Source organism: Symphalangus syndactylus, chromosome 18 (assembly GCF_028878055.3).
Source record: "Symphalangus syndactylus isolate Jambi chromosome 18, NHGRI_mSymSyn1-v2.1_pri, whole genome shotgun sequence".
NCBI classification, from domain to species: Eukaryota; Metazoa; Chordata; class Mammalia; order Primates; family Hylobatidae; genus Symphalangus; species Symphalangus syndactylus.
Genome location: NC_072440.2, coordinates 37,781,748 through 37,809,715, shown reverse-complemented (window position 1 = coordinate 37,809,715; position 27,968 = coordinate 37,781,748). Strand labels below are relative to the sequence as shown.

The 27,968-nt window shown below is 40.6% G+C and overlaps 1 long non-coding RNA gene across 1 annotated transcript in view; it reads right to left on the bottom strand.

Annotated features, from left to right (window-relative positions):
• Positions 1-839: 839 nt before the first annotated feature.
• LOC134733529 (uncharacterized) overlaps positions 840-27,968 on the bottom strand; it is a 110,886-nt gene continuing 83,757 nt past the window's right edge. Inside the window, exons 4-7 of the long non-coding RNA XR_010117096.1 lie at positions 26,614-26,735; positions 18,654-18,808; positions 5,871-6,033; positions 840-5,216 (exon numbers count right to left, since the gene is read on the bottom strand). This is a non-coding gene — a long non-coding RNA (uncharacterized lncRNA). The remainder of the gene's footprint in view (positions 5,217-5,870; positions 6,034-18,653; positions 18,809-26,613; positions 26,736-27,968) is intronic.

Genomic DNA, 27,968 nt, shown 5'->3' with positions numbered 1-27,968 from the left:
AGAATGATCATTTCCAGTTTCATCCATGTCCTTACAAAGGACATGAACTCATCATTTTTTATGGCTGCATATTATTCCATGGTGTACATGTGCCACATTTTCTTAATCCAGTCTATCGTTGTTGGACATTTGGATTGGTTCCAAGTCTTCGCTATTGTGAATAGTGCCACAATAAACATACGTGTGCATGTGTCTTTATAGCAGCATGATTTATAGTCCTTTGGGTATATACCCAGTAATGAGATGGCTGGGTCAAATGGTATTTCTAGTACTAGGTCCCTGAGGAATCACCACACTGACTTCCACAATGGTTGAACTAGTTTCCAGTCCCACCAACAGTGTAAAAGTGTTCCTATTTCTCCACATCCTCTCCAGCACCTGTTGTTTCCTGACTTTTGAATGATGGCCATTCTAACTGGTGTGAGGTGGTATCTCATTGTGGTTTTGATCTGCATTTCTCTGATGGCCAGTGATGATGAGCATTTCTTCATGTGTTTTTTGGCTGCATAAATGTCTTCTTTTGAGAAGTGTCTGTTCATGTCCTTTGCCCACTTTTTCATGGGGTTGTTTTTTTCTTGTAAATTTGTTTGAGTTCATTGTAGATTCTGGATATTAGCCCTTTGTCAGATGAGTACATTGCAAAAATTTTCTCCCATTTTGTAGGTTGCCTGTTCACTCTGATGGTAGTTTCTTTTGCTGTGCGGAAGCTCTTGAGTTCAATTAGATCCCATTTGTCAATTTTGGCTTTTGTTGCCATTGCTTTTGGTGTTTTAGACATGAAGTCCTTGCCCATGCCTATGTCCTGAATGGTATTGCCTAGGTTTTCTTCTAGGGTTTTTGTGGTTTTGGGTCTAACATGTAAGTCTTTAATCCATCTTGAATTAATTTTTGTATAAGGTGTAAGGAAGGGATCCAGTTTCAGCTTTCTACATATGGCTAGCCAGTTTTCCCAGCACCATTTATTAAATAGGGAATCCTTCCCCATTTCTTGTTTTTGTCAGGTTTGTCAAAGATCAGATAGTTGTAGATATGCAGCATTATTTCTGAGGGCTCTGTTCTGTTCCATTGATCTATGTCTCTGTTGTGGTACCAGTACCATGCTGTTTTGGTCACTGTAGCCTTGTAGTATAGTTTGAAGTCAGGTAGCGTGATGCCTCCAGCTTTGTTCTTTTGGCTTAGGATTGACTTGGCAACACGGGCTCTCTTTTGGTTCCATGTGAACTTTAAAGTAGTTTTTTCCAATTCTGTGAAGAAAGTCATTTGTAGCTTGATGGGGATGGCACTGAATCTATAAGTTACCTTGGGCAGTATGGCCACTTTCACAATATTGATTCTTCCAACCCATGAGCATGGAATGTTCTTCCATTTGTTTGTATCCTCTTTTATTTCATTGAGCAGTGGTTTGTAGTTCTCCTTGAAGAAGTCCTTCACCTCCCTTGTAAGTTGGATTGCTAGGTATTTTATTCTCTTTGAAGCAATTGTGAATGGGAGTTCACTCATGATTTGGCTCTCTGTTTGTCTGTGATTGGTGTACAAGAATGCTTGTGATTTTTGTACATTGATTTTGTATCCTGAGACTTTGCCGAAGTTGCTAAGGGATGCAAGGCTGGTTCAACATACGCAAATCAATAAATGTAATCCAGCATATAAACAGAACCAAAGACAAAAACCACATGATTATCTCAATAGATGCAGAAAAGGCCTTTGACAAAATTCAACAACACTTCATGCTAGAAAGTCTCAATAAATTAGGTATTGATGGGACATATCTCAAAATAATAAGAGCTATCTATGACAAAGCCACAGCCAATATCATACTGAGTGGGCAAAAACTGGAAGCATTCCCTTTGAAATCTGGCACAAGAGAGGGATGCCCTCTCTCACCACTCCTATTCAACATAGTGCTGGAAGTTCTGGCCAGGGCTATCAGGCAGGAGAAGGAAATAAAGGGTATTCAATTAGGAAAAGAGGAAGTCAAATTGTCCCTGTTTGTAGATGACATGATTGTATATCTGGAAAACCCCATTGTCTCAGCCCAAAATCTCCTTAAGAATAAGTATATCTCATATTCAAGTTCTGCAGGCAAACATGGCTATGTTATACCCATCTTCTGAGGGCCTCTGCTTCCCATACCTGTGAGCTATGGCTTGGCTTCCTGAGGCTGAGTGTGTCTGACAGAACACAGTCATTCTGCCCCAACTCCTACTTCCTCCAAATCAGTCACCTTAACCAAAAAGAGAGAAAGAAGAAAATCAAACTTTTTGTGCTTTTGTCAAAATTAAACAACCAGCTTATTGATGAAGCATTTCTATTATTACAACCAGTGTCTATAATTTCATATGGCAACAACTAAAGTCTTTATGGCTCTTGTGTATTCACAAAGGCCAATTAATATCCCTCTGTGCTGTTATTGCCAAGGGACATGATATGGCTTACATCTGTGTCTCTGCCCAAATCTCATGTCAAATTGTAATTCCCAGTGTTGGAGGTGGGGCCTGGTGGGAAGTGATTGGATCATGGGGGCAGTTTCTCATGGTTTAACACCATCCCCCTTGGTATTGTCATGGCAAGAGTGAGTTATCACAAGATCTGGTCCCTTAAAAGTGTTTAGCACCACCACCCAACCCCCCCGCTCTTGTTCCTGCTTTGGCCATGTAAGACGTGCCTGTTTCTCCTTCACGTCTGCCATGATTGTAAATTTCCTGAGGCTTCCCCAGAAGCAGAAGCCACTATGCTTCCTGTATAGCCTTTAGAACCATGAGTCAATTAAACCTCTTTTCTTTATAAATTACCCCATTTCAAGTATTTCTTTATAGCAATGCAAGAATGGATTAATATAGGGCCCAAGAATGGGGTTGATGAGAGTATAAAGGAAGAACCTTCTCTGCATCAGGGAAATGGGGAGTGGGTGTGCTCCACCTTCTCTTCATTGGTTTCATCCCCAGCACACGTCAGAAATAAATGAAGATTTGCAACCCATTAGGGAGGCACCCCTACATTGCACTGCTGTGCACCTAGAGAGAAACAGGATGGAGAATCAGTGGGCTCCACCCTGCCATGCTATTGAAAAGCTACTAGATCACACAGGCATCCAGCTATACATTTCCTTCCACCAGCATAAAACACACAAATGTGACAGAACTGAACATGTGCTAAAGCCAAATGTGTGTATTGTGATTCTTTTGTAATCTCCTTAGCCAAATCCTAAAATGAGAATTTCAGTTTTTCCCCTCATTTGAAATCTTACATTTTCTTAATGGGCCTGAAAGGTGGGGGAGTCTTGGACAGCTGTAGCTGAAGCATGCCTCTTCTCATTTCCTCGCCCCTGCCAGTGTTCAGTGCCCTCTGACCTCCAGCCGGGTGGAAGGAGCTGCACAGACACTGGCTTTGCCACTCCCCAGCCACTCAGTGGAGTTCATTTTACAGCTGAGAAACTGAGGCATGGAGAAGTTGACACCATTTCCCTCACAGCATTGCTTGAGTATCTGATGGGCTCACCAATAAAAAGGCCATTAGCATAGGCTGCCATGCGCAATGTGACCAGCAAACGGGAGGCGCCCCCTCCTCCAGGTTGCCCTCACTGATGTGCTGCTTCTCCAGTATTTGGCAGACACATCTCCACTCTTTTCTCTGCCTCTGCCATTGCCCTGGCTGCTCCCCAAGGCCAGAGCCCGTGTCTCCTCTTTGTCTCGTGGCACTTTCTCTCATTAGACACTCAATAAATGCTGTTGACAGACCGGCTGGCTGCCTGGCTAAGATGCCATCTTTCCACCAAGGGCAAGTGCCCTTCACTGCCTTTATTTATTGCTTGATGTCAAATCAGCATGAATTCATTTTCCTGAAATGCACATCAGGATTAATGAGAGAGTTAAAGAATTCAAAATTATTGGAGGGTATTGGCACTAATTAGTATCATAACACTGTAACAGGGCTTGAGTAATGTCTTCCAGGTGTAGAAGGCTTTGGGGTTAAACATGTCAATCTAACCCTGATTTTTATCTAAACATCCCCAATTTTTATGACATCATTTGTATGTATATCAGCAAATTTTCCAACTGTGTGGTTACTTCCTATTACTTTAACTTTGAGAGAGAAAAATTAAGTATAAGAATCACATTTTATGTTGTTTAACAATTGTTAAGAACGAACACACCAAATCATTCCTGTTTTTAAAAAAACTGAAGATCCTCTTTCCTTTCAGCACATTGTCAGCAGGCCTTGGGATCAAAATGAAGGCGTCTTGGTCCCAAGCTATATTCATCAACATTCTTGCTTATATGATCTGCAAGAAGAGAGGGAAAACATATTTAAGTTCTATAAGGTTCTTGAACAGCTTTTTCCTTAGTAAAACATGAAATAAACACTCTTCCCCCCAAGAACATAGCAAATCCAGTTTTATGAGGCTTATGAAATGGTTCTGAATTTTAAAATAGCTCATCCATTTGTCACTTCCCCTTACCCGACATTCTTTTAAAACCTCCATCACCATTGCTTTCACAAACACTACCCAAATGCTGTCAGATGGGTTATCATTGCCTTGCACTTTTGTTCTGTTGTTAATTTTGGAGAAAGTCCTAGAGTGTAGCAATATTATTGAACTCATTTCTGCTTAGGTCTCAAGTTTCCATAGCTCCTCGATTACCAAGTGGCAGTGCACCCTATAGGCACAATAAATAAATAATACAACACTGAAGCTATAACAAATCACAAAATGCATTATTAAAAAATTAAGAAATAAATATCCCCCTCTTACTTAAATAGAGATTGATTTTATAATGTGGAATGCTGAGGAGAGCTGCTCCAAGATATATTAAAGCCTGGGGACAGGGAGAATACACTATAATGGGCATTTTGCTCCCTCAGCCAGAGGAAAAAAAATCCTCAGAGTGAATGGATGTATTTGTGAAATGGAAGCTGCTATTCTCTGTTTGTTCACAAGCCAGGTATGATGCACTGCTGGCTTCGTCATGTGAGGGAGGAAAGACCTGCAGGACACATCTGTCTTTCCTAAGCACAAAGTGTTAGTCTGGATGAGGGTGATGAAGACAAATGCTTTCCTGGAACTGAAGTTGGAGAATCACTGTTTCTTTCCTTTAACTTTAAATCACAATTCTGGCTTCCAAAAAGATGTTCTCAAACCAGGATTCTGCCAAGCATCCTCCAAGGTGTCTTCTTTAACAGGAGGATATGGCACAGATCTCTCCACAAGGTGTACCCTTCAAGAGGAAATATTACACAGGATCACTTCTCCAGAAACTTGAAGATTTTCTTTTCCTTTTTTTCTTTTTCTTTTCTTTTGGCCACTCTTTGGCCCAGCCTGGACAGCAGTGGCACAATCATGGCTCACTTCAGCCTCGACTTTCTGGGCCCAAGCCATCCTCCCACTTCAGCCTCCCGAGTAGCTAGGAGTACAGGCATGTGCCACCACTTCCAGAAAATTTTTATTTTTTGTACACGTGGGGCCTCACTATGTTGCCCAGGCTGGTCTGGAACCCCTGGACTCATTTCATCTAAGTTTTTGACTGGGGAAGAATCTGCTTCGAAGCCCACTCATGTGGTTGTCAGCAGGATTCAGTTCCTCAAAGACTATTGGACTTACAGCCTCAATTCCTTGCTGCTGGTTGGCCAGGTTCTGCCTTTGGTTTCTTGCCATATTGGCCTTTCCAGCTGGCTTCACCAGAAACAGCACACATGAAGAACCAGAGAGAGGCTAGCAGGATGGAGTCACAGTGACATACCATCACTTTTACATATTCTATTTGTTAGAAGCAAGTCACTTGATCCAGTCCACATCAAAGGTGAAGGGGTTACACAAGGACATGAATACCAGAAGACAAGGATCTTTGGGAGCCATGTCAGAAACTACCTACCAGTGTGAGTAAGAAATAAACCTCTCTTGTATTAAGCCACGGAGATTTCAGAGTTGATTTGCCACAGCAGCTAATACCTCGAGTAACACAAGAGAGAAGAGCAGCAGATGGTTCTGGTAAAGTGGAGTCAGGGCAGGCCAGGTCCTACAATGTCTTATAAGCTCTGATTAAAACAAAAACAAACAAACAAACAAAAATGGCATTTATTCCAAGTGCAATGAGAGATCATCAAAAGATTTAAGCATGAGAGAAACAATTGGGGTTTTGTTTTATGATTATTCTTGCTACTGCTTATAAATGCATTGAGAGGAAACAAGAGTAGAAGCAGAGAGACTTGTCAGGAGGCTATTGTCATCTGATTCAGGATTGGGTAATAAAGAAAACAGGGGTTGAGTGGTTAATTTTATGTGTCAACTTGGCTGGGCCATGGTGCCTAGATATGTTGTAAAACATTGTTGGAGATGTTTCTGTGAGATTTTTTTTTGGATGAGATCAGCATTTAAGTCAGTAGATTTTGAGTACAGCAGATTGCCTTCAAAATGTTGGTGGGCCTCATCCAATCAGTTGAAGGCCTGAATAGAACAAAAAGACTGATCTTCCCCAAGCAAGAATGAATTACACAGATGGCCTTCAGACTTGAACTGCAACATTGGCCTGTCCCTGGGTCTCCAGCCTGCTGACCAACCCTGCAGATTTTGCATTTAGCAGCCTCCATAATTGTATGAGCCAATTTCTTAAAATAAATCTCCCTCTCTCTCTCCCTCTCCACACACACACACACACACACGCACACACACGTGTACATGTACATACACGTACACTCTATTGGTTCCATTTCTCTGGGGAACCCTGACTAATGCAGCTGGCTTAAGCCCACCCAATACCCAGCAGTAGCAGCAGCTGTGCCAGCAGATTCTGCTGTTTGTTAAGTACCTATTCTGTGTTGCAGGCACTCTGCTAGATATTTTGTATGCATCATCTCATCCAATCATCTGACAAATATAGATTTTTACACCCATTTTACCAATAAGGAAATCAAGACTCAGAGAGTTAAGTGAATTACCCAAGGTCACATACCTTGTGGCACAACTGCCTGATCAATTTGTCAGGAGCCCATTTTTTTCAAATGATTGAATAAAAAAAAAAAAGTTTTGTGCTTGAAATCTGAAATGCCATTCTGCTGATGGTCAAAGCAAATTCATTAAATCCAGTACAATTTCCTTATGTATTAAAATAACATTTGCAATCTGTGAGGGGCCTTTCTTTTTGCTAACTCATGGCAATTATATTTTTACACTGCAACTGCAAATCTGGTTTTTAGTTTCCCCATTTGTTTCCATACGCATACTTTTACAGCCAATTGTTAATGGATTAACAACTTTGGGTGAAATCCATCAGTCTGCTCTGGTTTGCCTCTATGGCTGGAAAGTCTGTTGACAAGGACAGAGCACAGAGGAGCTGGCTCTAGTTTGAGCGGGCCAAATAGAGCATTAGTTCCCTTGATAAATGTTTATTGTGCTTCTGCTATGTTCCAGAAACTGTGCTGTGCATTCTGGACACTGCCTCATAAGCATCAAGGAGTCTTTCTGAATCTTCTGGGTTTGTAGAATATAAAAATGACCTCATTAGGAAATCAGCACATCTAAATAGCAAAATGTTTAGTCTCAGAAATACATCCTATTTTATGTGTCCAAAATTTCTCCTTTCTATCAGTCTACCTAGCTATCTCTCTATCTAGCTATCCACTGAATCATCCATTCATTTCTCTCAACAGTTTCTATGCAATGATCGCTCAATGGCAGTATTTTGAAATAATTAACAAAATGGTAACATCTAAAACCCATTCTCTGTAGAACTTTTTTTCTTTAACCTATAGCTCCCAAGAAAGTCACTCAAGAGCTGCAGTCATTTGAAAGGTGAGAATTGTTAATCCCCAGGATTTAACCCTCTGCCCGCCGTCCCACCTCCTGCACATCTGCACTCCAGCTTCGGGGGCCAGGAAATCAGAAAAAAAATTCACATTTAGTTTTGTCCCAAATGGGAGGGATAGATGGAGAAAGTCAGATGGTATAAACACAGTAGGCTTTTATTCTCGTAGTTTAAATAGATTTAAAAAGCAGAATGTATTGGAAGAAGGAAAACACAAAGACATTATCCAAAATACAAAGTTAAAATCCTCCTTGAGACCATTAGACCTCCGCTATGGCACACGCAAGTGACCATCAACATCTAAAAGATAACATAAAATAATTCAGTAACAGAAGCCTAAGAAAACAAAGAGCAAATCATGTTTAACTCCAGCTGCAGGAGCCAGGTAAGGTGGGAAGACTCAGAAAGGACTGAGATTGGATTATAGGAAGCTGCCATAGAGGAGAGGACTTTTGAGTAATCTAGAAAACAGTAATCTGCAACACTGTTTTTCGTTCATAAAACCTTTCACCCTGCACTATGGCCAGAGTTTTACAGGAGGGTGTATTCACAGACAGTGGCATTTTGGAGGGAGAATTTGTCCCAAGTCATCAGAAGAATACATTCGTCATCTGAAGATAACACATGGAGAGCTTCACCTCCAGCACTTCAGTGTTGCTAAGAATTGTGCAGTCGCCAATAGGAACAGAAAAAGCTAGAAAAGAAATGCAAATGATGTGGTCTGCATAGTTCAAAAGGGAACTATTTATTCCAAGGCTGAATTTTGAGAATTACAGACAGAAAGACTTGAGGTATCCAGGCTAGTACATCCTCTTTAGTACAAGAAAGTGGCCTTTCAGGTGGGGACCAACACGGATTGACATCAGAGGTAGGCAATGCAGATCAGCAGGCAGAAGTGGAGTCAAGGGCAATGGAGAACCCTTGCAATGGAGATGGCAAAGGCTTGCTTCATCTATAATAAGAGTGTTTGAGGGCATGGGAAACAGACAAGGAACAGAGAAAGTCACTCTACATAGATCTTGCAGGGTGAGCAGGATTTCACCAGGCTGATGGAAGAAAGCAGGAAGCATTCTAAGCAAAATGCAAAGGCACAGAAATAAAGAACAGTATGGTTCATTCACCAGTGAATAGGGATGAGGGATAGTAATAATAATTACACTTACTGAATACTTTTACATTCATTCAGTATCTCATTTAATTCTCCTAACCTATCTAGGAAATCAGCATAATTATTTTCATTTTACAAATGAGAAAACCAAGGCAGGGAAGCCAAGAACTTGTTAAAGGTAATATCTTAGTCAGTGATTGAGCTGGAACTCAAACCTAATTCTACCCCATACTGCATATTGTTTCAGTTTACAATAAAAATATTTATGCTTAAACTGTGTATAATCCAATTAATAAACCCTTCCTAGATTTCTCAAAGAACTAAAAATAGAAATACCATTCAACCCAGCAATCCTACCACTGGGTATCTACCCAAAAGAAAAGAAATTGTCATATCAAAAAGACACCTGCACACATATGTTTATTGCAGCATTATTCACAATAGCAAAATCACAAAATCAACCTAAGTGTTCATCAACAGATGATTGGATAAACAAAATGTATATATATATACACACACACACACACACACATATATATATATATATATATATATATACCGTGTGTATTAGTTAGGGTTCCCTAGAGGGACAGAACTACTAGGACACATATATATATGTTTATTAATGTATACTTTTAATTAATATTAATAATAATAACTAATAATATTTATTTAATTAATATTAATTAAGTTTATTAACTATTAACTTACATGATCACAAAGTCCCACAGTAGGCTGGCTGCAAGCTTGAGGAGCAAGAAGAGCCAGTCTGAGTCTCAAAACTGATGAATGTGGAGTCCAATGTTTGAGGGCAGGGAGCAACCAGCATGGGAGAAAGACGTAGGCTGGGAGGGTAGGCAAGTCTCACCTCTTCAGGTTTTTCTACCAGCTTTATATTCGCTGGCAGCTGAATAGATTGTGCCCACCAGATTAAGGATGGGTCTCCCTTCCCAAGCCCACTGACTCAAATGTTAATCTCCTTTGACAACATCCTCACAGACATACCCAGGAACAATACTTTGCATCCTCCAATCAAGTTGACACTCAGTATTAGATATCACAAGTCCACCCCTTGTCAACTTGAACCCATATACAACTCCTGAGATCATACATAATCTTCAAATAAAGACAATAATGAAATCATAATTATGCCTAACATAATATAACTCTCCTTGGTACAACTGGAAACACACCAATCCCCAACTCAAATACTATTACATAAAGTTAACAATACTTAAAGGCTGATATGAAGTCAATAAATCTTATTTAACATGATAAAGGAAAGTGAAATAAAATGAAAATATTTTCTTAGTACAAATGTATACATATACAAACATGTTTTTAACAAAAGTAGAAGGAAATACTCATGACAGTTACGGTCCTCATTTCTGTGGCTGGTCACGTGGTTGTAGCTGGTATTGATGACTACCTTCTTCTACTACCCATTCTGTATATCCTTTGCCTTTGGCAAGCACCTCAGCAGGTCATGGTTTTATTCCTGGTGGAGTGACCCAAACCTTCATTCCTGAGGGGTCTGGACCATTTGTAGTCCTGCCTGGATTGGGCTGTTGTAGTTTCCCATTGACCTTAATCACAGGACATGGTAAAACTAAGAGACGCCCCAATGGATCTCCTGTATTCCATGCCTGCTCTTCCTTACCTCTGTTGCAGAGTAGTAGACTGATTTCATCATGATTGTTGGGTCACTCACTCCAGCCAACACTATAACTCCCTTCTTAGCCTGTTGACTTAAAGGTAAGAGGAGCCCAAAGTGTCCAGGTGGCAATCTTAACTTCCAGTTTAATGGAATCATTGTGTCTCCTGGTGGCAGTGTTTCTCCCTCTGGAACTAAGACCTCTAGGCCAGCAGAACGTAATGTCACAGGAACAGGAAGCAAAATTTTGCTAGTGGATCATTAGGGGCGATGGTGAGTGGTGCCACTTCCACTTCCACCCCTTGATTCCTGGACCCGTGAATCCTGGCTATGGGAGAAACAGTACCATATATTGGATGCTGATTCAGAGCATACATGGCCTTGAGAACTCTGCCCCAGCCCTGCAAAGTATTGTCACCTAGTTGGCATTGTAATTGTGACTCCAAAAGGCCATTCCCCCGTTCTATCAATCCAGCTGCTTCAGGATGATGGGGAACATGGCAACACCAGTGAATTCCATGAGCATGAGCCCACTGCTGCGATTCTTTAGCTGTAAAGTGAATGCCTTGGTCAGAGGCAATGCTGTGTGGAATACTATGATGGTGGATAAGGCATTCTGTGAGTCCACTAATGATAGTTTTGGCAGAAACATTGTGTGCTGGATAGGCAAACCCACATCTGGAATAAGTGTCTATTCCAGTGAGGACAAACCTCTGCCCTTTCCATGATGGAAAAGGTCCAATATAATCAACCTGCCACCAGGTAGCTGATCACTCTGAGGAATGCTGCCATATCGAGGGCTCAGTGTTGGTCTCAGCTGCTGGCAAATTGGGCACTCAGCAGTGGCCGTAGCCAGGTCAGCCTTGGTAAGTGGAAGTCCATGTTGCTGAGCCCAGGCATAACCTCTGCCCCTGCCACCATGGCCACTTTGTTCATGGGCCCATTGGGCAACAACAGGGGTGGCTGGGGAAAGAGGCTGAGTGGTGTCCACAGAACAGGTTATCCTATCTACTTGATTATTAAAATCTTCCTCTGCTGAGGTCACCCATTGGTGAGCGCTCATATGGGATACAAATATCTTCAGTTTTTGGCCACTCAGAGAGGCCCATCCACAAACCTCTTCCCCAAATTTCTGTGCCACCAATTTTCCAATCATGCTTCTACCAAGTCCCTGACCATCCAGCCAAACCACTGGCTACAACCCATGAATCAGTTTATAATCACATTTCTGGCCATTTTTCCTTCCTTGCAAAGTGCACAGACAGGTGCACTGCTTGAAGTTCTGCCCACTGGGAACATTTTCCCTTCACCACTGTCCTTCAGGGATGTCCTAGAAAAGGGCTGTAGTACTGCAGCCATCCACTTTTGGGTGGTGCTTGCATATCATGCAGAATCACCTGTGAACCAGGCCCTAGTCTTCTCTTCCTCTGTCAGCTGATCATAGGGAACTCCCCACGAGGCCATTGGTGCAGGCTGGGGGAGAGAAGGCAGGGCAGCAGGAGTGGAGACCTTGGGCATTTGAGCCACTTCCTCATGTAACTTACTTGTGCCTTCACAACCTGCTCAAGCCTGGTCATGTACATACCACTTCCATTTGATGATGGAATGCTGCTGTGCATGACCCACTTTATGGCTAGATGGGTCAGAAAGCACCCAGTTCATGATAAGCAATTCAGGTTCCATGGTGACTTGATGACTCATAGTCAAACCCCCATAACTTGATGACTCATAGTCAAACCCCCATAACAGTCCAAGGGCTGTCTCTCAAAAGGAGAGTAGTTATCTGCAGAAGACAGCAGGGCCTTGCTCCAAAATCGTACAGGCCTCTGCTGTGATTCACCTAAGGGGGCCTGCCAAAGGCTCCAAACAGCATCCCTATCTGCCACTGACACCTCAAGCATCATTGGATCTGCTGGGTCATATGGCCCAAGTGGCAGAGCAGCTTGCACGGCAGCCTGGACCTGTTGCAGAGCCTTCTCTTATTCTGGACCCTACTCAAAACTGGCAGCCTTTTGGGTCACTGGATAAGTGGGCCAGAGTAACACACCCAAATGAAGAATGTGTCGCCTCCAAAATCCAAACAGGCCCACTAGGCATTGTGCCTCTTTCTTGGTTGTAGGAGGGGCCAAGTGCAGCAACTTATCCTTCACCTTAGAAGGAATGTTTCAACAGGCCCCACACCACTGGGCCCCTAGAAATTTTACTGAGGTAAAAGGTCCCTGAATTTTAGTAGAATTTATTTCCCATCCTCTGGCACACAAATGTCTCACCAATAAATCCAGTGTGTTTGCTACTTCTTGCTCACTGGATCCAATCAGCATAATGTCATCAATGTAATGGGCCAGTATGATATCTTGCAGAAGCAAAAAGCGATCAAGCTCTCTCCTAATAATATTATGACACAAAGCTGGAGAGTTGATATACCTCTGGGGTAGGACATTAAAGGTATATTGCTGGCCTTGCCAGGTGAAGACAAATTGCTTCTGGTGGGCCTTATGGACAGGTATGGAGAAAAGGCATTTGCCAAGTCAATGACTGCATACTAGGTACCAGGAGATGTGTTAAATTGCTCAAACAATGAAACCACATCTGGTAAAGCAGCTGCAATTGGAGTCACCACTTAGTTAAGCTTACAAGAATCCACTGCTATTCTCTGACATCCATCTGTCTTATGCACAGGCCAAATGGGAAAGTTCAATAGGGATGTGGTGGGAATTACCACCCCTGAGTCTTTCAAGTCCTTGATGGTGGCACTAATCTCAACAATCCCTCCAGGAATGCAATATTGTTTTTGATTTACTATTTTTCTAAGTACAGGCAGCTCTAATGGCTTCCCTTTGGCCTTTACCACCTTAGTAACCCTTACCCTGACAGTCAGGGAGCCAGTGTGGGGGTTCTGCCAGCTGCTAAGTATGTTTATGCCAATTATGTATTCTGGCACTAGGGAAATGACCATAGGATAAGTCCAGGGACCCACTGGACCCACTGTAAGTCAGACCTGAGCTAAACCTCCATCAATTACCTGACCCCCATAAGCCCCTACTTTAACTGGAGAACCACAATGACGTTTTGTGCCTCCTGGATTGACATCTGCTCAGAGCCAGTGTTCAGTAGTCTCCAAAATGTCTGATAATTTCCCTTTCCCTAATGCACAGTGAACCTGGTAAAAGGCCAGAAGTCTCCCTTGGGAAGGATGGGAGAAAGATTCACCACATAAATTGTCAGTAATGCAGTGGGTTCCTTCCTCAAGGGAACCCGGCTTCCCCTTCATTCAAGGGGTTCTGGGTCTGTAGACTGGCTCAAGTCTGGAAATTGACTGACAGGCCATGATTCTCTGTTTTTGTATTTCAAATTAGTCTTTTGTCCATTTGACCTAGAAGTTTTATCCTTATATAAATTAAATAGGAATGCAGTAGGCTTCCTATCAATTTTACTTCTAGGAACACTGTCATTAATTAGCCAATGCCACAGCTCTACACAAGTTAGACTATTCTGATTGCTGCTTTGTCTCTGCTGTCCATTACAGTAGCTACAACCACCTTGCCTTTGACAGTTGAGTGCTGTCACTTGGCCTCTGCCACCTCAAGATCCAATTATTCCTGTTGTCTTGTAGTTGAGTGACCGCGGTTCCCACTGTTAGATCTGACATACAGAGAACAGCAATTACAGGGCTCTCCAAAGATGCAGGTGCTGCCCTCACAAATCTATTTCACAAGGCATTGGTTAAGGTTATATCTTCTGAACACTCCCGGCTGGGATGAGTAGGTCTAAAGTGACTAATCCACTCTACCATCCCAATCTCCCTAAGCCTTTGGATCTCTTCCTCTACATTAAACCAAGGGAGATCAAGCATTTCCAGCTCATTCACAGTGGGCTATCACCCTGGCACCTGGCTTTTTGAATACTTCAGAGGTCCCCTGAAGTGTCCAGAAAACAGACATAAACAGGATTAGTTGACGTGTTTAGGTACATGGGATTGCTAAAATGATGCTCCATTTTCTTAGGTTATATTTTTGTGAATAATACTAATATATGTTCCAAAATTGCATGGGATTTTCTAAAATTCTAATGTCTGAGTATATTCCATCAATCGTAATCAAGGTTTTTATGCTAAGTTATTGTAAACCATGGAGATAACCAAACTTCTTTGTCAATCGTGTTTCTAACTGTTACTACCTTGGACATTTTGCTATTCACAGGCAACTGTTGTCTCATTTTAATCCCTTTCAAAGATGGTTTATAATGAGCTATAGAACTTTAGCAGGTGCTCTCAAATACAGTTCTGATAACTTTAAAAATTAGCCATGATACAATTCAAATAAGTTCTGATAACCTTAAAAATTGTGACATTGAAATAATGGAAAATGTACAGTACTCATAAAGAGCTGAAATCTTCATGAATATCAAGCACAACAAGAGTTAACTAAATGGACTGAACTCAGGAAGCTGAAGCAAATCTTTGTGACTTTTGCTTGGAATATTGCTGATCCTTGTTTTGTTTTTCAGAGTCAAGGAAACTTATTTTGAACTATTTACAGCATTTAATAATTAAGGTATTAAGGTATACTCCTGGGATCAAAATTTGGAGCATGTTTGTTTCTCTCTGCCTGGTTCCTCTAGAATTTGGAAACTGTCTGTAAGTATTCTTTACTTTATGGCGATATAGTTGTTTGTATCAGTGCAATAAGCATCCATTTTTCTTTTGCAACAGGATACAATTGGAGAAAGTGGTTATTTTACCAAGGCTTTGACTGGAAGGATATGCTTCCCTTTAAGGAGTAAAGCTTGACTTACAAAGCTGATAGAAGCCCAGTGGGGAAACTGACCTCATACCCTTGTCTATGCAGTCCCTGTACAGGGTTCCTGACCTGTGGTCAGTAAAGAATGTCACTTTCTAACAGGTCCAGGAGCTCCAAGTTTATTATGGGACCTTAAGAGGAAAAGATCATCCAACTCACAGGTGTTTGAGGATACAAACCCATGGTTGGGCTTGGCTTTAAAAGATCTTATTTGAAATTCCTTGTGGAACTGAATTCCATCAAAGCCAATCCAAAAGGCCTATGTAGAAATAATTATTCTTGCTATCTGTACTTTATGCAAATAGACGAAGTATAAAACTAAAGTCTATTTTGCAAACTACCAGTCCTATGGTGATTTATTTTTTAACAAACACGAGGACTGGAGAGTGAGAAATCATGTTTCAAATCTTATATTTGTCATTAAATTCTAAACTCACTAGTTGTTTTTAAGTTTTCAACTACATTTTAGACTAATCCTACTTGTTCCTGTGAACCAACCGGCAGTCCCTGGCTACAGCTCAGAAAGAAAAAAGGGATGGGTGATGTAGAAATTTGGATCAATATTCTAGTTTTGAGCAATTATCCTGAAAATCCTCCCAGGTGACAGAATAAATAGGGTATAAATAAGGTGCCCATCATCAGAGGTTTCCTTTTGGGGAAAGTAAAAACAAGGGAACTAACAAAAGCCAAGCACTATGGACCCAAATCCTAGCAAGCATAACAATAGCTACCAGTTATCTGGATGTGTCACAAGATGTCCTTTCCTCTCCCTTGCTGGAGGACTCAGTTCCACAGTTTCATCTTAGCATTTGGCTTATGATAAGAAGTCCATGCAACTCCCTCTGCAAGATACATTTTTGTCCCAAACTCAATTCCAAGCTTCAAGTCAAAGCCCTAGGAAATAAAACTGGATCAGAGGGATCCAGAAGCAGATGATAATGGAAGTTAAAAGGCACAGTGCACGTGAACATGACTGATTTCTCCCGATTAAGCCAACCCCAAGCTTCCTGTTTCATGGAGAAAGGCCACATAAATATCCATGGCATAAATGAGGTATAGGGAACTTCAAGGCTACTGATAACAGGGGAGATAGGGCATACGTGAGTAAGAGTGGATGATTCCCACCCCCTAGGTCCCCCTGCTTCATGGGTGCAAGTCGCTTTAACACCTATGGCCAGTTCTGCCAAGGTCACCAGAACTTAGGGATGCAAGGACGGAAGATGGAAAGAAAACCCTCTTCCCTCTCTCCCTCACATACCCTGGGTATCTGCTAGGAAGAAAAAGGAACCATGGGTGCCTGGTCCCCTCTTTCTAGAGGGGTAGCCATTCATCTTCAGTCTGTACCCCTTTCAAATGCATCCTGAACCCCTGGGACCCCCTTGAAAAAATGCCTTCTTTTTTCCTCGCTCCTCCTCTGTCCTCTCTTCACTGACAGGTAATTGTGTCTCTGTAATATGGGACACTCCCCTCAGATGCATCCTGCAAACTGGAAAGAGTTAATTTCCCAAACCTTAAACTGGTTGGCCTAGGATTGGGCTCAGGGGAAGGGAACTCAGAAGCCCAACGTGCTGGCAAAAGGGTGAAGTTTTTTACCAGCTGGGCTTTTGCCCTCCCTCTCCCCATACAAACTGGTAAAAGACCTCAGAATTTTTCAGTTGTTCTTACCCACCCCCACTTTGTTGTGTTTTGATACATGTTTTCTAACAACCTAGTTTGTCTGTTCTTGACCTCAGGCCATCAAACTCCAAATGGTCATGCAACCAGAGCCTCTGATGATGACCCCTTCTGCTGGGGACCCTTAGATTGGCCTCTGAAGGAGCTCTGCCAGTTCCCCAAAACAGTGCCCCCTGCCAGCAGGAAGCAGTTAAGATTGGTCTTCGTCCTTATGCTTAACCTAATAGCAGTTAGATGTACTTCTTTAGAGAGGGGAATGAGACAGCCAGGAGGGACGAGGTCCCTGGTGAACCTCCAACCAGTCTGCCCACTGGGGAGGAGACTTGGGAAGTTCACACCCTTTGCAGCGGGGAGGAGCCTCGCCCTTCCTCCTCCTGTGTGGAACCTGGGATTCGAACAGCAGGTGGGAAGCACTCTAGCAGGGGACTCTGGCCTTGCAGAGGATCCTGTTTCCCTTTTTTTCGCTTTTCACCCAGTAAAACCCTGCTTTACTCACCCTTTAAACTGTCTGCGAGCCTAAATTTTCATGGCCATGGGACAGACAAGAAGCCCATCTTTAGCTGAACTAAGGAAAAGTCCTGCAACACTAGTGAGGTGTGGGGTGTTCTTTAACAAGTGCAAGCAATTTTCTATCTCTATCAGCAAAGACATCAAATTACCTTTGGAAAACACTTCCTTTGTTTTAGGAAAATCACTGGAAAGGATCCTCTTCTGACCCAAAAGTAAAGCAAACATGCACACCATTTTTTAAGAAAATTGTCACCCATTAATCTAGATGGAAATGCCTCAAACTGACATATTACACATTTTGTTTATAAGTACAAATTGGTGTGTATTTAGCAAGATTGTGCCCTTAAAAAGATTTTGTTTCCTAAATTTGATTTTTTAAATGTGTTGTCTCTGCACATCATTCTTTGTTCTTGGGATGCATGTATGTATGTATGCGTGCACACACGCGCACAAACACACACAAGTTCCATCTTAAAATTACTCATCAAAGATCAGGAGCAAAAATCAGATGATGAGAGGATGGACAGGGTGATAGATCTTTACCATAAGCTGGGGGTAGGGATCTAAAAGGAACCAGATGGGACATGCCAAAGTCTGCCCTGGACTGAAAACTCACATGTGGTGTTATTTCAGGTGGTATACCCTAGACCTTGGGAAATCTACTGTCAAATTTTGATGGCCCTGTCTGAGCTCACAGAGCCAGACCACACACTGTGAGTGAGAGTAGTTTGCTCCTGAAGAAAATGGCTGTAAGGCTGAGGGAGGGAAGTTCTTATCTCTTGAGTGCCGGGAGCCCATCTGTCCTCTTGAGAAGGAGGGACATGGAAAGGCTGAGGAGCCCAAGACAAGGATCAGAGCCAGAAGGAAACCAGCTCTTAAAGGGCAAGACATAGAAGCATGAGTGGAGCTAACCTGTCAATTCTCCTCTTCTGTGTTTCAGTATCCCCAGGCTCTCTGAAGAAATTTTTCAGATATTGCTATCTGGTCTTACGCATTCTCTGTAAGGTTAAAGGAAACCTATGTGTCCATACTGGAATAAAGCAGAATGGAATGTAGACAGCTGACGTAGTTCAGAGAAGTTAAGTGTGAGCTGGCAAGAGATGGCTTACCTGGTGGTTATGAAGAAGGCATCTGGAGAAAGGAGGGCTGGTAGAGGTGACAAGTGACATCCAGGAGAGAGTGGTACAACATGTGAGCAAGACTGAGGAATTCCCAGAAACTACTTGGCAAGGAGAATCCAGTAGATGAATGAAATTCCAATGGCCTGTGGAGTGAGGGCTCAGACTTTATTAGCTACATATTAAATGAGCTAATCCATGAATAACAGAGACTGGAACATTCAGCAAATATTTCATGAACTCCTCAACATTTCCCAGCACCTGTGCAGACTAGGGCCATGTGACTAATACTACTGCATAGGCAGTGGGAGGAAGTGAAGAACCCAGGCAAAATTTTGCAGGCACTCCTCTTATTTGAATGATGAATGTCTGTGATAAAGACAGTCATAGAAAGAATAACATGTCTGTTCTTGATTCTCTTTTACAGGTCTTTATTTGAATCAAACTAGGGAGGAATAATGTTTTAGCTATATCTAAACATAGAGAGAGGAGACTGGAAGCTAGAATCTGAAAACCTGAGATGGTAACTGGTAAAACGGTGACTTCAGTTCTGGTGTCAAGACTCAAATCTCTCTGAGCCTCCACCTCCTTTTGTAAAGGGAAAAGTAACATGTACTTCACAGTGCTGTTCTGAGTATGTCAGTTAGCCCTGTAAATGCATTGCTTACAGGTAAGTTATGATTACAAATGAGCAGCCCTTTAAGTCCTCAGCTGGTTTTCTGCCCCAATCAGAATGAAACTGGCATGAAACACAAAGGTGAAGAGGCCTCCTCCACTGCATTCAGCCCTTGCCACTCCATGTTTTTCCCTTGTCTTTCTAAGGATTTACTTAGATGCATTTACACCAGTTTAACAGTGGAAATGTCCTTTGTAGAGGCCCAAGTGTAGCTAGAAAACCCTCAGACATCAATCACCTTAGCCCATAACAGGTAGCTTGCTTCTTTTGATCAACATATAGGCAAACAAACAAATATATATATATTTTTTAGATGGAGTTTTGCTCTTGTTGCTCAGGCTGGAGTGCAATGGCATGATCTTGGCTCACCACAACCTCTGCCTCCCGGGTTCAAGCGATTCTCCTGCCTCAGCCTCCCAAGTAGCTGGGATTACAGGCGTGTGCCACCACGTCCGGCTAGTTTTGTATTTTTAGTAGAGACAGGGTTTCTCCATGTTGGTCAGGCTGGTCTCAAACTCCTGACCTCAGGCATTCTGCCCACCTCGGCCTCCCAAAGTGTTGGGATTACAGGCATGAACCACCGTGCCCGGCCTAAAACAACATATTTTAAAAATAGGGAAACACATCCAATTTTTAAACCAATATAATCACCTTGGTTTCCTATAATAGACTAGAATTGACTGGGTTTATAGTAAGATATAAGTGATCACATGAATTCTTTGCAATCATGTAATAGTTCCAATGGTGGAAAAGATATTTATTTTTATGGACATCTCTTTTTCTCCTTTCAAAGATGACAGTGGTGATAATACATTCAGCACTCTGGCTGAGCAAACGGACTCAGGGCTGCCAGCTTTTCAACACTGTGTGTGTATATATGGCTTCTGTTTTCGGGGTAGCAGGTTCAGCTCCTATTTCAAGGACCTTTCCATGTTGACAGTACTTTGCTACCTGAACTACAAGGCACCTTTGCCCCGAGTGAGTAGGTCTGTCCATTTATCTATTGCTGTAATTTCCCAGCAATCAGCAAGTTCCAGCTCCTTCTCTAATGATGACTGTGTTTTTTATTTGCCAGGCAGCAGGCAGTATTTATCAATTTCCCTGCTGCTTGCTTTTAAGTGATCACTGATCTATAATTCCTCTTTAGTTTATCACTCAGGTCTACTTTATAAGATGACTATTTATGAGGCAATATGAATGTTGGCTGGCCTTGGACAGCTACAGCAACAGTTCATTTCGAGTGTCCCATTGTTATAAATACATTTTGCTCTCAACTCAACTCATCGCAAAGTGGAAATAAATAGAACAATGAATTTTCTCCATAGCTTTTCAGTTCTGTGAGCTTGTCTTATCTGGGCTTTTACTTCCCTGTCAGCCTGCAAGTAAACTCTCACCTTATAAGACACCAAGAAATCATTACTGGTTCTTTCTGAGATTCCAAACATTAGGATGAAAAGCATTCAGTGGGTATGACTCAAAAACATATGAAATGTCTAGCGGGTATGTATTCAAATACAAGGATTAAATTTCAGTGCTGCAAAAATAAACATTTAGAAGATTTTTCAAATACTCTTTGTCTTTTTCCCCCCAAATATAATTTGCATTTGCTAAATTTATTTTGTGTTTTTTTAAACATCTTGACATTTTAATCTCATGAGAGTCTATTAGGTGTTCCTTAATAAATTATTCTAAATCTCATTAATTTCTTATCTTCAAGGTGCTTCTTTTAACGAAAGAGCATTGAATTGTAAATCCTTTTCAAGGTATTTCTTAGGAGATACTGCTTTGTGACCTTTATGGCCAATATTTTGGCAGAACTCATAAAAATAAACTTAGTTCCGAGAGTATTTAAACAAGAAGAATGTACCTCGGCTAACTTTCCATCTAAAATCATTCAAAATATACTCCAAGGATAGAGAAGAACCATTTTGTTTAGAAAGTCAATCTTTTTAATTCTCCTTTTTTTCTTTTTTTTTTTCTGGGTAGACTAAACAAATAAGTCACCAGAGGCACTGTGCATTTTTTTTCTATTCCTTTCTCTTGGGATGAAATATGAAATAATCTACAAAGTAATTTGATCCAGCAATTAAAAACAAGGACATGAATTACACTAACAACTGTCACATAGAAAGAATTAATTCCCTCATAACACTGCTTGATGTTACAGACCCTGGGTGATTACAAACAGATTGTAATTGGAAAAGAGCCAAAGCAATTCAGGTATCTCCAAAACACAGGCGTAAGCCTCAACTTGCAAATAGAGAACATTTTTTACTACCCACAGGAGTATCTTTTTGCAATTGGTGCTCGGATGTTTACCTAGCGATTACTCAAGGCACCCAGTGATGCAGCCGTCCAAGGTACTGTATGTGGCAATGCCACTGATCCTTGCTGGAAAGCATAACAGCTTCTGGAGGCTGTGTTTCTAGAAATGATGTCCTCTGAGTGCGGACTGCTGGCTGGTTGTGTTTAGTTGTACAGTATGTCATTCTAAATAATGGACATTAGCTGGTGGGTGTATCATTGGACAAAGGAGGTAGAAGATACTGATGCCTGATGATTATTGGTAGAAATTTCATTTTCTTAATGGCATGCAGGTTTCATGGCCCCTTTCTGATACTTCATCATTTCTGGTTTAAGGCAAGGTAGCAAAGCTCCTTACTGAAGAGAACTGTTGTATTCTGGTATTGTGGGAAGAACTTAATTTGGGGAGTTAGAAAATCTAGGGTGTTCTCCCCACTTATAAAAAGAGTACTAAGTAATTGGGGTTTTCAAGCATAACAAAAGATAAAGAAGAAAACAAAGATCCTTCATAATTAATCTACCTAGGCCAACCACTATTAACATTTTGGCATATATTTTTTTCCCAGTCTTTTTCACATTTTTTGAGGTTGGGATCCTTCTTCTTAAAAAATTTTGTATCTTGTTTTGCTTTATTCTGTTTGCTTAAAATTTGTCAGATGTATTTTACCATTTCATTGAAAATCCTTCTGACATATAATTTATAACAACTGCATAATGGTCTATCTTTTAGATGCTCCAGAATTTCTTTAAACAGTCTCCTGGTGTTGTTTTCATTTCTAACCACATATTTGTATACAAATCTTTGTCTACATTTTTGCCTTTTTCTTGGGATGATTTTCTAAATGGGGAATTAGGGGTCAAAGGATATGAGCATTTTTTGAAAGACAATTTTGTTTTTTATGGCAATATAAACTCTGCAAAAACAAACAAATCCTGACATTTAAAGAAGAAAACAAAATCACCACTATTTGTCTCTGCATACACACAATTCCTTCTTTCTTTTCTTCCTTCCATCATTCCTTCCTTTCCTTCTTTCTAAAAAATCAGGGATCATATTATAAAAAATTATTTCATAATTTGCTTTTTCCACCTAGCAACATACTGAGGACACAATGGACATAATACTTTTAGGGCTCTTGATATAGGTCAAATTGATACACAGAAAGGCCACACCAATGCCAACTCTCATCAGTAGGATCTGAAGCATGTATTAACACCGGGCAACCACCATTAACATTTTGTCATGTTTTTTCTAGCCATTTTTACATTTTTTGAGGTTGGAATCACTCTACTATTGCCATCACCAAATATTGACTCTATTATAATCTTCGCCAGTTAGTGGTAACTTATTATAGCTTTACTTTGTATTTATTTGCGCATTTGTGGAGTTAAATCCTTTTTTCACTTTGAACCCTTGAGTTCCCTCTTTTCTAATTTGTCTTCTCCCTTTGCCTATTTATTGCTGTCTTGTTTGCATATTGATTTGAATGAGCTCTTTATATAATAAACAGTCTATACCTTTTTCATTATTGTGACAAATGTTTTTGTTTCTTATCTCTTTTATTTTGAAATCCAATTTAAAATATTATTCAAATTTATTTTCTTTCTCTATATCATTGTTCTCTTGTTTCTAAATGTAGACAATCCTTCCTCCATACAGAGAATAGCTAAATATTCGCCTTTTGTTTTACCTTTATGATTTTTATTTCAAATATTTTTATTTTAATCTACCTGGAATAGATAGCAGAACATAGCAGAAGATTAGAATCTACATTGAACTCTGCTTTCAAATGTTCGATATTTCCTGCTAAATTATTATACTCTTTTATCAGATATAAAGGTCTTATATATACAGAGGTCTATTTCTGAATTGTGCCTTTCCTTCTAGACTGTAAGCTCCATGCAGGTAGGCAAATTTATTGTAATCACCTCATGCTTATCATATACTATTCTCTTTTCAGCCTAAAGCAACCAAACGGAGAAAAGAAGAATTGAAAATCCTGTAGGGAAATGAAAAGCAGCCCATACTAAACTTGGAAAAATTTATTCTTCCTTCCCTAAAATGCTACAGGTATGAATAAAATCTTATAAACCATGTTGGAAAGACACAGAAGATAAACAGAAATGTCAAATCTATGACATGCAATTGTATATAGAAAAAAAGAAGTCTATTTGAAATCCGATTGAATTTTAAGTACGTGGTACTTTCCTAATGAATAACCATGGCCCTTAAATTTTATGTTAAATGCTTAATCATAGGATTTTAATTCTCCTTATTATGGTTTAAAAAGAAAATGCAAATGTTACACTTGCTGGCCATGCAAATAGTTGGGAGAATATATTTAAGGTCACATTTCTCTAGAAAGAGAGGCTGCTTGATTCACCTAGGTTTCCCAAGTAAAAGTTCAAAAGCACTATTTGCTTAAAGGTTTTGACTTCTCAAATCATAAAGCAGTAAAGCAATTTTGGGTTTTAATTCTCTGTCTCTCCCTTTTAATCAAACATTAAAGAGGCTACAATAATATTGGTAGAATATTTAGAGATAGGTCAGAGGTCTGTAAAGAAATAAACTGCTTCATTTCCAAGGTACTTCTAAGATGAAGACACCTGCTTCGAGGATGCGGAGATGGGTTGGGGGGCAGGAATTTGTCCCAGGAAAAGTACAGTCACAAGCTACCAGGTTTGCTTAAAGAGATTATGTCAGAACTGTGCTGGCAGACAATATGTGAAAAGAGAAAATAAAAAGTGCTTAAGCCTAGGTCACAATATCATTTGGGGTTAACACATTCTGCTAATTCACAATTCATTCTTGCTTATAATCACAGAGTTAGTAGATTTCTTCTGAAATCACAACCAGCCATGATAAGACAGTACAGCTAATGCCTTACTCTGATGTTATTAAAACCTCTAATTCATAGTTTGGATTACCTAGCCATGCTATGTGCAGCAGTGTTAATGCAGAGTGGGAAAAATTTGGACCCAAATTTCCTGCACCATGAAAATTCAAAACAAGAACAACATTGCTGTCAATCAAATCGGCAAAGCCATTCTGATTCAAAGACCAGATTTCCTGATTAAAAATTTGCAATCAGATCAGGTCTTGGAGGATGCAAAGCTACATGGGGCAAGCATTATTAAACATTTCAAAGTTCCAGTATAACCACTCAGGGTTTTCCACTGTGGCTTCTGGATTCAGTCACCTTTGAAGTGTTTGAAGCTGTGAGTCTCAGTTGCTTATTATTGGGACACATTTGTCTTCATTGAACAGTAAAGTACAAAGCTTCTAAAAATATGCATCTGAATGACACTGCAGGTACATGACTACATGTACTAACTCTCTCCCCAAATTCACACTGGGTCTATGAACAAGTATATTTATAATATGAATAAAAGATACTGTAAAAGATCATCTAGTTCTAAACACATACTTGAAGCAATACCTTTTTGAAAATCACTGCAGGAAAAAATGTGGCTATCCCTGTTTAAAACCTTGACCCCCTAGCAGCAATGACAGAGAACACCAAATAATTCTTTATGCAAAATACATTGGGTTTGTTTTGTTTTGTTTGCAAAAAGCAATTTTTCTTTTATAACCGCAACTGCTTCAACCGAGTTTTCCTTGGGCACCAGACTTAAAGGTGATCTGCTAGTGATGGAAGCATGTCAGTGTATGTTCCCAGTAATAAAAATCTTCCTGTTATCTAATTTAAATCTTCTTTGTTCCTGCAAGGTAAGTTCATTCACCACTTCCCTGAGGCTATTCTGTGTCCAGAGATGGCAGTGCTGCTAGAGATGAGAATATGGTCTAGCTTTATCTTTAGAGCATCTTTAAAATATAGATTACAAGAGAGAGGCTGACTACAAAGTGCTGCAGTGTGATATTTAGAGAGCACCCTGCTCTGCAGACCGAAGCCTGCCACTATATTAATTCATCTCACACCATTTTCTGTTCTCATTATAATTTTATCTTAGGAATTAATACATTCTGCCATTTTCTATTCCGGCTACAATCTAGAGAAATCCGTGAGGCTGAATACATTTTGTACCACTTTGTTCTGCTTATAATGTTAAGTTGTTTTCAAGAATGGATTAGTTCAATGCCACTTTCCCTACTTTATCTTGAGAATGAGAACTTAAAGAGTTAGAAAACTTCATCTGGTACAAAGATTGTATAAAGAAGAGAAAACAGGCAAATAGTTTTATTTGCCTTTGCTTTAAGATTCTTTGACCTCCCGTAAATTTTAAAGAGACTGCACAAAGGGCATATGTGAATAGTGTTAGACACGTAACAAAGGTCTTTAGAAAGAAAGAGAAGTTTTCCTATGAGTCGCTCTCCCAATCAAAGCGAATGGAAATCCTTCCATCAAAATTACATTAAAAACACTCTAACAATCGAAAAGATACAGAAATTCTAACAAAGATTAAAATTTAGCATAAAATGTAAAAATATCTTCTCAATACAACGATTACCAAAATGGCTAGGTCATTTTGAAGACTCATGGAATAACCAAGTTCCTTTGGTCACCAAAATCAAACTGGTAAAAGTGATTTTTTACACAGGATTAGGGATGGTGGCACACAAAATCGTGGAAAAACTACACAGTTAGGGTAAAGTGACAATTTTGCCTTGTTAAATTATGGGACAAGTTCTTATTTTGACAGAAAGACAAAGTTTAGTGATGCTGTGTTTCATATACAAGATGAAACTAATGATTTGCCAGGAGGAGGTTTGCATATTGAATATCATCTTGAGCCATTTTCCATTCTTTACTTGCTGCCTCTCCCTCCCAAATGCTCTAGAGGCTTCCATAGCTTCTCATCTGCTTCCTTCTTTTGTTCAACAGTACACCTTTGTGACATTAGTTGGGGGTACATGCCATGCTTGGGAAACAAAGTAGAGTTAATTGGCTTCAGTATCTCCAGTTCAATTACTTTATTCAGCCACAGACATGACCCAGGTAAAGCCCTTACCTCCACCTATCTAGTTAGTTTCCTCTCCCATTGCCCTTGGTGGTTATTGCAGATTTTGACCTTTTAAGAACATTCTTCATTTCCAGTTTCTCTCTTATTCTCTGCAGAAAACCATAACTTCTCTTTGCAGAAAAAAAAAAACAACAAAAACAAACAAACAAAAACATTGTAGGACTCTCCCTCTTCTATCCTCTCCCACAAATGTATGTAAATCGATTCCTACATTTGTTTCCCTCGCACCAACCCAGGCATTGGGGTAGGCATTCCTTCTTGCCTCTGGAGGTCCTCCATCCACCTGGTCACAGGTTCACCACCTCCAGGACCTTGCTCCCTTGGTCCCTGACTCTCTTTCCTGTACATTTGATCTCCCCTCCTGATACACAGGCTGGACCCCTTAGAATAAATATAATCAATCTCAGGCCTCTCAATTCTTTAAAAGATAAAAAAAATGGGATTTTTAACCTCAAATACCATTCCAATTACCTCCCTTTTTCTTAACTCCCTTCACAACCAAATTTTCTTTCCTCTCACTAATTTCTAACACTTTGCAGTGTGGCTTCTGCTCCAAGATGCCACAACACTGCTTTCCTGACCCTAGGGTCACAAGTGGCCTCAGTGTTGACATATCTACCGAACACATTCACATGCTTATCTTACTTCTCAGTAGTATTTACACTATAGGCCACTTCTTCCTGCTTAAAACAGTTTTTTTGTTTTTTTGTTTGTTTGTTTTGAGACAGAGTCTCGCTCTATCGCCCAGGCTGCAGTGCAGTGGTACTATCTTGGCTCACTGCTACCTCTGCCTCCTGGGTTCAAGCAATTCTTGCCTCAGCCTCCCAAGTAGCTGGGATTACAGGCACACACCACCATGTCCAGCTAATTGTATTTTTAGTAGAGACGAGGTTTCACCATGTTGGCCAGGCTGGTCTTGAACTCCTGACCTCAAGTGATCCACCCGCTTCGGCCTCCCAAAATGCTGGGATAACAGCTGTGAGCCACCCCACCTGGTCTGAAGCTGTTTCTTTTGATTTAGAGACACTACCCTCTTTTAATACTTTGCCCTCCTAGTGGCTGTTCCTTCTCTTCATTCATCCTTTTGCTCTCCCTTGAAATGCTGCTGTGCCCCAGGGATCCACTATCAGCCATCTGATCTTCCTATGTTCTTCATGGATAAGTTTGCCTAAATATATGGCTTCTTTATCTCTCATAACTTTATACCTTCCAAATCCAAGCTTTCCCTCCAAACTTGCCTGCTGAGTTCCTGAATTATTCCCTTCTATGTATCTGTTTGAGTATCTTGGTGTGATGGTTAATTTTGTATGTCAACTTGGACTGGGCTGAGGGATGCTCAGATA